General features: G+C 41.1%; 1 long non-coding RNA gene across 2 annotated transcripts in view; it reads left to right on the top strand.

Moving 5' to 3' along the window:
* Window positions 1-6709: 6709 nt before the first annotated feature.
* Window positions 6710-13016, top strand: part of LOC147363524 (uncharacterized) — a 263643-nt gene continuing 257336 nt past the window's right edge. For both annotated transcript variants that reach the window (XR_015137239.1, XR_015137238.1), the window contains exon 1: window positions 6710-7385. This is a non-coding gene — a long non-coding RNA (uncharacterized LOC147363524). The remainder of the gene's footprint in view (window positions 7386-13016) is intronic.

Raw genomic sequence — 13016 nt, 5'->3', positions numbered from 1 at the left:
TGAGGGACTGCTCTGAAGAAGAAAGGGAGAAGCCAGGACACATAGGAGTTTTTGCAACAAAAAGCAGGTACGTAGTCAGAACATCAAAATATCACTGTTAATTAAAGAAAAAATAAACATCTCCAGTTAATGAATTTAGTGTTTTTCTATGTGTGGGAAGATGCAAGAGTCTAGACCTGATGAAATTATTCCTCTGATATACTCCTTAACTATCTAGGGCCAGTATCCTGTTCTTTTTCATCCCGAATCCCCTCAGGGCATACCACTGGGGGGCAGCCACAGTGATTGATGACCACAACATCCTTCCTTTGCTGATACTATGGCAGGTGGCATCCTTTGTCTACTTGCCAAGCTAGTAGCAAAATTCTTATCCCCTTCATTAGTCATATGAAACTTCTGTTATTCACTTAACACACCTTGCCTTTCTACATCTCTATACTTTGTATAAGTTGATTCCTCTGCCTGTAATACCCCTCCCCTCTGTTTGACAGATTCTTCCTGCCAATCTTTTAGGCTCAGTTTCGGCAAAGCCTTCTCTGACTGCCTTAGGCTCTCATTCTCTCCTTTTCAAAGCATCCCTCACTTTGTTCCAGCTAACATTCCTGCTTCAGGCAGGTGCCAAGATGTTCTCTGGTCTCTCTCTTGCTTTCTTTACATTCTACCCTGTCTTCAAAACTGAGCTCAGCTTAACTGTGCCACAGAGGTGTTCCCTGACTGTAGTAGTTGAGATTAATTTTCCTCTTCTGGATTTGGAAGGTGCAAGTACCTAGCTTAACTATCATAAACATCAGGAAGACTTAAATGGGTTCTGGGTCTCATTCTGGGCCCTGCCTCTGATAAGTTTTATATCAACATTTCTAGGATTGGGTATAAGAATCCATTTTTCTTAAAAGACATATCAAATGGCTTCATATTTCATCCTTCACAAGTTAATATTAATGTTATATTTTTATGTTGCTTATTTCATATGTTCTGATCATTTCTATGCAGTTGCTATAAACTTCACGTCCTGCACATGCACGTCCTACATAGTTCTTAGCACACTGATGCATACACAATAGACATGAAAAATGTTGATTAGTTGATTGACAAGAAAATTTTCCCTTTCTCATGATTGGATTTTGCTTTCTTCTGAAAGAATAAAGTGATTCTTTGCAGGGAATAAATAAATATACAACAATGAATTATGCTCTGAGCTCTTGGATCATCCTGGAACTCAGTCAATGCCTATTTAAAACTAGGCTATTCTGGTAGGACGATATGTTCTCTACCGACTTAGATTGTTATTAGCAACTTGTCTTTCGTCCCTAGTGTTGTGATCCATTATTGTATGGGGAGGCTAAAATCCTCAAGGAGACTTTTCAAGCTCTCCCCTCCCTGCAAAAGAGTTCCCATGAGAATAGCAACATTGTGATTAAAAATGTTACTGACTGGGAGTGTGCTGTGAGCAAAACAGGGTGAAAGGAGGATTAAGGCTATAAATCACTGTCCTAGGGAGAACTTGTCAATATGGCATTATGTGTCAGCAGCAAATCTTATTTTCCTGTTCTCGATAACAGTTACATACTTAATTTCTTTATTATCACAATAGGATCATTGTTTACAAAACAATAGAGATAAGAAGAAACTATTTTGAGCAGAAACAGTTATATTCAAATCTTTGTGTTGGATTACTTTATGTTTTGGAGAATTTAGGTATAAAGTCACATAAATTTGACTCAAGAGATATTTGGGATATTAGACCAGTATTTCTCAACCACCTGCAAGAGAGAATTAAGCACTAAAGCCTTAAGGCATCCATTGTTTGTGATAATTTGCTTCTCTCCTCTGTGTCTACAATTCCAGCTGTCTATATAACCATACTGGGAGAAAAGAGTCACATTTTCTCTAAGGCTCATATCTCTCTTTTGATTCAGTCAGTTCAGTTCAGTCGCTCAGTCGTGTCTGACTCTTTGTGACCCCATGAATCGCAGCACGCCAGGCCTTCCTGTCCATCACCAACTCCCAGAGTTCACCCAGACTCACGTCCATCGAGTCAGTGATGCTATCCAGCCATCTTATCCTCTGTCGTCCCCTTCTCCTCCTGCCCCCAATCCCTCCCAGCATCAGAGTCTTTTCCAATGAGTCAACTCTTCGCATGAGGTGGCCAAAGTACTGGAGTTTCAGCTTTAGCATCATTCCTTCCAAAGAAATCCCAGGGCTGATCTCCTTCAGAATGGACTGGTTGGATCTCCTGGCAGTCCAAGGGACTCTCAAGAGTCTTCTCCAACACCACAGTTCAAAAGCATCAATTCTTCAGTGCTTAGCCTTCTTCACAGTCCAACTCTCACATCCATACATGACCACTGGAAAAACCATAGCCTTGACTAGACGGACCTTTGTTGGCAAAGTCATTTCTCTGCTTTTGAATATGCTATCTAGGTTGGTCATAACTTTTCTTCCAAGGAGTAAGCGTCTTTTAATTTCATGGCTGCAGTCACCATCTGCAGTGATTTTGGAGCCCCCCAAAATAAAGTCCTTTGATTAAGAAAGGCTAAATTATCTAGATCCACATGGTTTTCAATTTTTCGTGTCTATCAGAACTACCTGGAGGTCTTTTAAAACATAGATTGTTATGCCTCACCACTAAAGGTTCTAATAAAGTAAGTCTTGGATGAGGTGCAAAAATTTGCATTTCTAATGAATCTCCAGGTAATGGCTGACACTGCTGGTACAGAGACCACAATTTAAGAATTATAGATCTAGAACAACTTTCACATTGTTTAAAAAGACTGATGTCTCTCAGTAAGAAAGCTGCACATATACAGCTGAAACAGTTTAGTGAAACAAATCATACCCTTTGCTAGCCCTGTTTGTTTTTTCTTTTCTTTCCATTTTTTTTTTTTTAAGGTTATTTCCTTTACTTGAAAATGCTGGTTGGGAGCCACTAAATTGATCTTTCACGTCACTGATAAGCAGCCTGAAAAAAAAATGGATGAGGAAATCTGTCTTTTCCAGGTTTAGTATTTCACTTTATGGCTTGATCACCCTCATTTTATGCCTAAGTACAAGAACCTCTGAGCGCATTACAATCCCCTATGATGAAAATTTTTTTGGTATTTGTTCAGAAAGGTCTCATAAGTCTTCAGAGAACTTCAGTCAACTTCAGCTTCTTCAGCTTTAGTGGTTGGGGCATAGATTGGATTACTGTGATGTTGAATGGTTTGTCTTGGAAATGAACCCAGATCTTTCTGTCATTTTTGAGGTTGAACCAAGTACTGCATGTTGGATTCTCTTGTTGACTACGAGGGCTACTCCATTTCTTCTAAGGGATTCTTTCACACAGTAGTAGATATAATGGTCATCTGAATTAAATTCACCTAGTCCTGTCTACTTTAATTCACTGATTCTTATGCCTATGTTCACTCTTGCCATCTTATGTTTGACCATGTTCAATTTACCTTGATTCATGGACCTAACTAACATTCCAGGTTCCTATGGAACATTGTTCTTTATAGCACTGGACTTTCACCACCAGATACATCCACAACTGAGTGTCATTTCCACTTTGGCCCAGCCATTTCATTCTTTCTAGAGCTATTAGTAATTGCCCTCCATTCTTCCCCAGTAGCATATTGGATACTTTCTGACCTGGGGGTGTTCATCTGCCAGTGTCATATCTTTTTGCCTTTTCGTACAGCTCATGGTGTTCTTGAGGCAAGAATACAGGACTGGGTTGTCATTTCCTCCTCCAGTGGACCATGATTTGTCAGAACTCTTCACCATGACCTGTCTGTCTTGAGTGGCTCTGCATGACATGGATCATAGCTTCATTGAGTTACACAATCCCCTCTGCCACAACAAGGTTGATCCATAAAGTAGGAAGTCAAGAGATACCTGGAATAACAGTCAAGTTTGGCCTTGGAGTAGAAAATGAAGCAGGGCAAAGGCTAATAGAGTTTTGTCAAGAGAACATACCAAACACCCTTTTCCAATAACACAAGCGATGACTCTACACATGGACATCACCAGATGGTCAATACTGAAATCAGATTGATTATGCTCTTTGCACCCAAAGATGGAAAAGCTCTATAATTTTCTGTCAGCAAAAGAAGACCCAGAGCTGACTGTGACTCAGATCATGAATCCCTGTTGCAAAATTCAGGCTTAAATTGAAGAGAGTAGGGAAAACCTCTAGGCCATTCAAGTATGACCTATATCAAATCCCTTATGCCTATACAGTGGAGGTGACAAAGAGATTCAGTGGATTGGATCTGGTAGACAGAGAGCCTGAAGAATTATGGATGGAAGTTTATAACACCATATAGGAGGCAGTGGCCAAAACCATTCCAAAGACAAAAATGCAGGAAGGCAAAGTGGTTGTCTGAGAAACTTTTACAAAGCGCTGAGGAAAGAAGAGAAACAAAAGGCAAGGGATAAAGGGAAAGATATACTCAACTAAATGCAGAGTTCCAGAAAATAGCAAGGAGAGATTAAAAAAAAAAAAAAAAAAAAAGGCCTTCTTAAGTGAACAATGCAAAGAAATAGAGGAAAACAATAGAATGGGAAAGACTAGATATCCTGTCAAGAAAATTGCAGTTATCAAGTGAATGTTTCATGCAAGGATGGGCATGATAAAGGACAGAAGCAGTAAATACCTAATAGAAGCAGAACAGATTAAGAAGGGGTGACACGATTACACAAAAGAACTATACAAAAAAGATCTTAATGACCTGGATAATCACAATGATGTGGTCAGTCACCTAGAGCCAGACATCCTGGAGTGTCAAGTCACATGAGCCTTAGGAAGCATTGCTACCAACAAAGCTAGTGGAGGTGATGGAATTCCAGTTAAGCTATTTCAAATCCTAAAAGATGATGCTGTTAAAGTTTGCATTCAATATTTCCAGGAAATTTGGAAAACTCAACAGTGGCCACAAGACTGGAAAAGGTCAGTTTTCATTCCAATCCCAAAGAAGGACAATATCGAAGAATGTTCAAACTACCTTACTGTGTTGTGCTGTGCGTAGTTGCTCAGTCATGTCCAACTCTTTGCGACCTCATGGACTGTAGCCCTCCAGGCTCCTCTGTCCATGGGGATTCTCCAGGCGAGAATACTGGAGTGGATTGCCATGCCCTCCTCCAGAGGATCCTCCCAACCCAGGGATTGACTGTGGTCTTATCATATGCTAGCAAGGTTATGCTTAACACTCTTCAAGCTAGGCTTCAGCAGTATGTGAACCGAGAACCTCCATATGTATAAGCTGGTTTTGAAGAGGCAGGAGCCAGAGATTAAATTGCCAGCATTTGTTGGCTCATGAAGAAAGCAAGGAAATTCCAGAAAAACATCTGCTTCATTGATTTCCCTAAAGTCTTTGTGTGGATCACAAGAAACTGGAAAATTCTTACAGGGTTGGGAGTACCAGGCCACCTTACCTGCCTCCTGAGAAACCTCTATGAGGGTCAAAAACCAACAGTTAGAATGGGACATGAACAATGGACTGGCTCAAAATTGGGAAAGGAATACATAAAAGCTGTATATTGTCTTTTTGCCCTGCTTATTAAACTTCTCTGTAGGGTACATTTTGCGAAATGTCAGACTGGATGAATCAGGAGCTGGAATTAAGATTGCTGGGAGAAATAGCAATAATTATCAGATATCAGAAATATCAATATTAAATATTAAAAAGCAGAGACATTAGTTTGCTGACAAATATCCGTATAGTCAAAGCTATGGTTTTTCCAGTAGTCATGTATGGATGAGAGGGTTAGGCCAAGCCCCAAAGAATGTGCTGGAGAAGACTCTTGAGAGTCCTTTGGACTGCAAGAAGATCAAACTAGTCAGTTCTAAATGAAATCAGTCCTGAATATTCATTGGAGCTGAAGCTCCAGTACTTTGGCCACCTGATGCACAAAGCTGACTCATTGGAAAAAGACCCTGATACTGGGAAAGACTGAAAGCCAAAGGAGAAGAGGACAACAGAGGATGAGATGGTTGGATGGCATCATTGACTTAATGGACATGAGGTTGAGCAAATTCCCAGAGACAGTGGAGGACAGAGGAGCCTGGCGTGCTACAGTTTATGGGGTCACAAAGAGTTGGGACTAAAGAACAAACAAGAGAGTCCAAACACAAGAGCCTAAGAGATGGTTACTCATTAAGGATTCAGACATGTCTGGTGAGCCTAATGGAAAGATGTTTGTGACCCAGTGAGCAAATACCTGAAGCGGAAGTCTTGCCTTCAACATCCTTTAGCAGTGAAAAACCAACATCCAGGAATTCAGCCAAACTTAATAAAGATCTCAGCCTAAACAGAGGGCATGGCTCTGTACACATTTAATCTGAGACACTGACCAGGGTTTGTCCGGGAAGAATGGTTCTGAGCGTGTTACAGGGCAATAACACTTAAGTGGACTTTTGATTTGGGTCAAAGGAAAAGTGGGCCTAAGCTTAGAGTAGGAAAAGAGAGATAAAGGAGAACTCTAAGGAATTAAAAAAAAACTATTATAGGGGTATGACAGACATTTAGACCACAAGGAAGCTTTTTTTAAATGATCTGAAGACACAATAGGGTTGGGGAAGAGGAAAGGTATTTGTTCTTCTATTTGCTCACTTTATTACTGTGAACTTGGACATGGGAAAACCACGGGTGACAGTATCGGTAGTATGGAAATAACGTCTCCAACAGAAATGAGCTTAGGAGTTATGCTGAGAGAGGAACAGATTGCTTCCCCGACTCCACTAACGAGGAGTGCTTTTAGATTGAGGAGTTTTCAAAGGGAGATTCAGAACCTGAGCTTGTTCCCTAGGCTAATGTGCCCTGGGCAGAATATTTATTTAGGAAAGAGGGTTTTTAGTTTGTGTGAACTGACCTGCTTCAGACCATGAGTAATGAGCAATTGATACCTGAACCCATTTCCTCTGATCCTCAACTTTCTGTATATGCATTTTTGTTGTTATTTGTTTGTTTACCTTTTGGGCAGGATGGACCGCACCAACGCAGCTTGTTTCCCCCGGAAGTCCCTGACTGTGGCCAAGTCTACCCCTCGGCGTTTCCGAACCCGTACTGAACCCAGAGAGCCTGGAAGCTGTGTGGGAGCGGCACGCGCCTGCGCAGTTCCGTCAACGCTCACCTGCCCAGGGCACCCGGAACCTCTAGGTCTGTGAGAACCCAGGCTACCTCAGCTCTGCCAGCAGCCTTTGTTGAGCTGCGCATCAGCTGCAGGGTACTCATGATACGGAGTAGAGAAGGTTGTTGGAGCCCGACCTGTTGGAGGACACACAGAACGTTTGTGGGAGTCAAGTTCCCGAATGTTTCTCCTCAGCGAACTATCAGGCCTTGCGGGGGGCATGGCAGACTTTCGGGCGTTCCGGTGAGACGTGGCTTCAGGCTGCAGGGAAACAGGTAACTCTTGTTTTGAAGCTGTGTGGACCTTGACATCGCCGTGTGTCCTGCATAAGCCCCTGCTCATGGCCAACTCTGTTCCTACGAGGCCTGGGCCCGGGGACCATCCCGGGATAGCCTGAACACCGAGTCCCGCAGCCCCTGACTTGCACCTCGCGTGGGATCACCTGCCTCAGGCCCGGGCCCTCCTGGCGGCTGCACAGGGCCTGCCCTTGCCCGCCAGGCCCTCAGTGCGCCGTGGATGGGGAAGTTTGAAGGAGAGTTACCGGCAGGCCCCATGTGGGGATCAGGAGCCTGCCTGACAATCCTTGTGTTGTTAATCCAGGGTGTTTTCCGTAGGTAGAAATACTTCTTTGATAGTGAGCTATAATTTATTGTAAGACACTCTGTTAATATAATAATAGATTTTTTGGAAAGCGTAACAGTATGTGACAGAATGCAGAGATCTCTGGTGATAGCTTAGCAGCAGAAATAGGCCTGCTGTTTACATTCTCTTAGGCCTTCAGAGGGGAGGTCTCAGTTTCTTCCTGAGTAGTTTGGGCCTTGATTGTTTTCAGCCGGAAATAATCCACAGCCCAAAGAGACATTGGGGTAGTAAATTTTTCCCCAGCACCCCGATTGTACTAGTTCGCCTGGATAAAATCTACCTTACCATTGTGACAGGTGTCACAAAGTATATTTTCTTTAGCAGTACTAAGGTGTGGAGGAGCTTTGCAAGCAGGGAGAATGATGATGATAACATAACTCCATGTTATGCAGTAGTGAATCAGTTGATAAAACTATTTCCTGCGATAACTTTGGAGATGTATAAATAAAAAAGTTTAAATGTATGGAATAAGATTGGAAAACAGAATGTTAGAAGCTTATTTAGGTTTTTATTGGCTGCATTTGTAAGGTATTATTTGAAAGAGATGAACTCAGGAAAGAATTTCTGTGTGGCCAATCAGGAGCAGAGAAAGTCCTCAAATTCAAGGACTTGCTCTTGGAAGAAACAGTTGCTTCTTAGTCTTCACAAGAAAAAAATAGTACTGAAAAGGCTTCTGTGCATTCAAAGCTGATTAAAATTCGATCTTGTGTCAAGTGTTAAACTTTCCATATTAAAACAATGGAATGAACTAAGATATTTCAGAGTAAGCATCCACCTAAATTTGCTTGCCCAGTAAATCCCTCCAGTGATTCAAGAAAAAGAGATTAAATGTAAGATGTTCCCCCTGAAATGTTAGAACCAAGGTACATGCAGTTAATTCACATGAGAGAGTCTTGAGGGCTAGAAAGCAAAGGAATGTAGCTATTCTGAGAACTCTGCCTGAAAAAGAAAAATCAGAGCTATAGAGCTGACAGGAATCACAAAATGGGAGACCTGTTTAAAGGAGTTAATTTGGCAAAGGAAGCACAAACCTGGTCAAAGAAGCTGTGATTGATTTAGACTTAACTACGATTTGAGGTCCTGAACCTTTCATGGGCAAGAACCACCCAGGAAAGCTGCTCAGTGCTCATGGAGGGACTTCGATCCAATCCTATGTCAGGTGTGGCTAAAGATGATGAATAGGAAGAGTCTCCCCAGAGGGTGGAAATAAAGGTCATGGAGGCACTTTCAGGGATTTCTTCTGTATCTTTCCCACCATAGTGACTCTTATTCTGCAGTTCAGAGAGGCTTGTGATTCTTTCAGCTGGTGATTATATTCATCACTGTTCTACACTCAGAGGCCAGGGAAATGAGTAGAAGGTGGGTCTATTTGGCAAATGGGAGGTAGATTTGAACTATGATTCCATGTGCTACCACCCTGAAGGACAACGGGCATGACAGCATTTTGGTTTCCTTCATTTTGTTGTCAGCCAGTGCTCTGTATATTACAAATCTGGGTATTCCCTTTATTCTGAGTAAAGTTATTCTAAAATGCTATACATTGGAATGCTTCCCTGGTGGCTCAGACAGTAAAAAAGTCCTCCTGCAATATGGGAGACCTGGGTTCAATCCCTGGGTCGAGAAGATCTCCTGGAAGAGGGCATGGCAACGCACTCCAGTATTCCTGCCTGGACAATCCCCATGGACAGAGGAGCCTGGTGAGCTACAGTCCATGGAGTCTCAAAGAGTCAGACATGACCGAGAGACTAAGCACAGCACATACTTGGGAATATTATACAGAAGCAAGAATGTGCAAAGCATGATTACTCACAGTATTTTTTTTTTACTCACAGTATTGATGAATCCCAAACATTGAAAAACAGAAGTAAGACAAAGAAAGAGTACAGTAGTGTGTGAGTCTATTTATAGAAAGATCAAAACCAGGCAAAACTAATTTGTCATCTTTGATGTCAAGATAGTAGTAAACTTTGAGGGGTTAGAGACTGAGAAGGGAAAAAAACATGATCTTATTAGATGTTTGTAAAGATTCATTAATCTGTACATCATAACTTAATTTGTGTTTCAGTTCAGTTGCTCCATTGTGTCTGACTCTTTGCGACCCCATGGACTGCAACACGCCAGGCTTCCCTGTCCATTACCAACTCCTAGAGCTCACTCAAACTCATGTCCATAGAGTCTGTGATGCCATCCAACCACCTCATCCTCTGTCATTCCCTTCTCCTCCTGCCTTCAGTCTTTCCCAGAATCAACGTCTTTTAGAGTGAGTCAGTTTTTCACATCAGGTGACCAAAGTATTGGAGTTTCAGCTTCAGCATCTGTCCTCCCAATGAATATTCAGCACTGATTTCCTTTAGGATTGACTGGTTGGATCTCCTTGTAGTACAAGGAACTCTCAAGAGTCTTCTCCAACACCACAGTTCAAAAGCATCAATTCTTCAGCACTCAGCTTTCTTTATAGTCCAACTCTCACATCCATACATGACTACTGAAAAACCATAGTTTTGGCTAGATGGACCTTTGTTGGCAAAGTAATGTCTCTGCTTTTTAATATGATGTCTAGGTTGGTCATAGCTTTTCTTCCAAGGAGCAAGCATCTTTTAATTTCATGACTGCAGTCACCATCTAAAGTGATTTTGGAGCCCCCAAAAATAAAGTCTGTCACTGTTTCCACTGTTTCCCCATCTATTTGTCATGAAGTGATGGGACTAGATGCCATCATAGTTTTCTGAGTGTTGAGTTTAAGCCAACATTTTCACTCTCCTCTTTCACTTGCATCATGAGGCTTTTTAGTTCTTCTTCGCTTTCTGCCATAAGGGTGGTGTCATCTGCATATCTGAGGTTGTTGATATTTCTCCTGGAAATCTTGATTCCAGCTTGTGCTTCATCCAGCCCAGCATTTTGCATGATATTCTCTGCATATAAGTTAAATAAGCAGGGTGACAATATACAGCCTTGATGTACTCCTTTTCCTATCTGGAACCAGTCTGTTGTTTCATGTCCAGTTCTAACTGTTGCTTCTTGACCTGCATACAGATTTCTCAGGAGGCAGATCAGGTGGTCTGGTATTCCCATCTCTTTAAGAATTTTTCACAGTTTGTTGCGATCCACACAAAGTCATATTTTGTGTTTGCTGTGCTATAAATAGAGAAGGAAATGGAGAAGGAAATGGCAACCCACTCCAGTGTTCTTGCCTAGAGAATCCCGGGGATGGGGGAGCCTGGTGGGCTGCCGTCTCTGGGGTCGCACAGAGTCGGACATGACTGAAGCGACTTAGCATGCTATAAATATTACACAAATCTTTGTGGGTAGATCTATTGCTATGAGTTTATTTCTTTAGGATACATACTTAGGAGTAGTATTACAGAATCATAGAATAGTTGTTTTAATGTTATTAACTACCAAGTTTTCCAAAGAGATTGTAGCTTTTTACATTCTTATCAGGAATAAGTGAGACTTCTGGTTTCTTCACTTCCTTGTTATTTTCAACCCTTGTAATTTTTTGTCTTTTTCACTTTAGCCATTCTGCTAACTGGCCTTGGTTTATCTCATTGTGATTTAATTTTTATTTCCTTCTTGGCTAATGGTATCAAGCACCTGTCTACCATTGTGGATATTTAAAACTGGGTCTGGCACAATGTGAACATTAAATAAATATTTCTTTAATGCATAAAGGAATTAGATATCATAAAGTGCAACTTTATGCTTTTTATTAAATATATTTCTGTCTCTTAAGCCACAATTAATAGCACAGTGCAACATATGGCTTTTCTTCCTTCTTATATGTGAAGTTCCTGAAAGCAAGATGGTCTTAACTGTCCTCTTTATATCTATGATAGAGTAGTTAAAAGTCTAGGTTTTAGTAATAGACTCCTTGGCTCTATCCTTTATTAAATGTATGATTTTAGGAAAGTTACATGAAAGGTTTGGGCCTCAGCTTTCTCATCTGTACAATGGATACTGTAATATAATCTATCTCATGGTGCTGTTTTGAGGCTTCAATGACACATTCTATGCAGTGTGTTTAGAACACATAGCCTGGCATATAGTAAGCCATTGGTAAATGTTTTTATTATTATTTTGAAGAAATGTAAAACAAAGCTTGTAGCTCTTTTCTAATATAAACTGTTGAATAGTGCAATTGAATAAGAAAAATGGTCTCTTTTTTTTTTTTTAATAAGAAACTGAAGCTTAAAGAGATACTGTTGTAAATTTATACAGTGTGCCATCACTAAGCACTTATAGTAAGAGTTTCTCTTGAATAACAGAGAACTCACCTGGCCAACTTTCTTAGCAAATAAACTTATCAGTAAAAGTGTTCACTGATAAGGCGTCTTGTTGGATCACATTTTATCTATAAAAATGCTATGTGAAGAGAAGTCAGAAAAAATAGTAGCAGTGCGGAAAGAGGTAGTAGAATATATGTACTTGGCTTTCAAGATGGCAATGTGTTTTTATGGGTGGGATATACATATAGCCTCCTGTTCTCAGAGGCAGAGTTCAAGCTTGCCTTCCAGTCTTTCAGTATCCACTAGGTGAATTGAGATGGTAAAATTGAGTTTGGGCTTTTGTCCTCTGAAGCCTTTTTAAGTTGGGTCCAGTTTGAGAGGACAAGAAGAAGATGAACATGTGATGCTCAAACACCTTTTCCATGTAACCAATGTTAGACCTTTATTCCAAATGTCAGAATACTATTATTGAATGTATTGAAGACTCACAATGTTCCAGGTACTGTTCTTAGAGCCTCACAAATATCATCTCACTCATGCCTTGAGATTGGTAGAATAATTATCCTATTTTACCAGTGAGAACATCAATACATAGTGAGGGTGAGTAACCTCTCAACAGGCATTGAAAGTCAGAGTAAGATCCGTGGCCAAATGACTCCAAAAGTACACTTCACTGCCTTGCTCTCCATTAGCTAAAAGGTGGGAGAGGACAGAGTTGGGAGAGAGGGGAAGAAGGAGTAGCTACAGCAAAAGGAACAGAAAAAGACAGGAGCGTGGAGATACAGTACCTGCTTAGACCCCTAGATCCTGTCCTTAAGAGCAGATAGCTCCCCAGATGGTCTGGTTGTCTTTGCTGGTTATGCAGAGGTGTCCTGAGAGTGGACTCTGGGTTCCCAGAAACTACTAAGGAACTGAGGCCTATGCTTTCTAAATACTTGGAAGTAATATTCTTTGGTAAATTCATTCACACTAAGAAAAATCCAAGTAAGGCCACACCTCCTATCTTTGCTCAACATGTACTTTGGCCTGTCTTTGCCT

This window comes from Bos grunniens, chromosome 11 (assembly GCF_055505025.1).
Source record: "Bos grunniens cultivar Pamir isolate PY7600 chromosome 11, Bosgru_T2T1.0, whole genome shotgun sequence".
In the NCBI taxonomy this organism is placed as follows: domain Eukaryota; kingdom Metazoa; phylum Chordata; class Mammalia; order Artiodactyla; family Bovidae; genus Bos; species Bos grunniens.
This window is presented reverse-complemented; position numbering and strand designations above follow the sequence as displayed.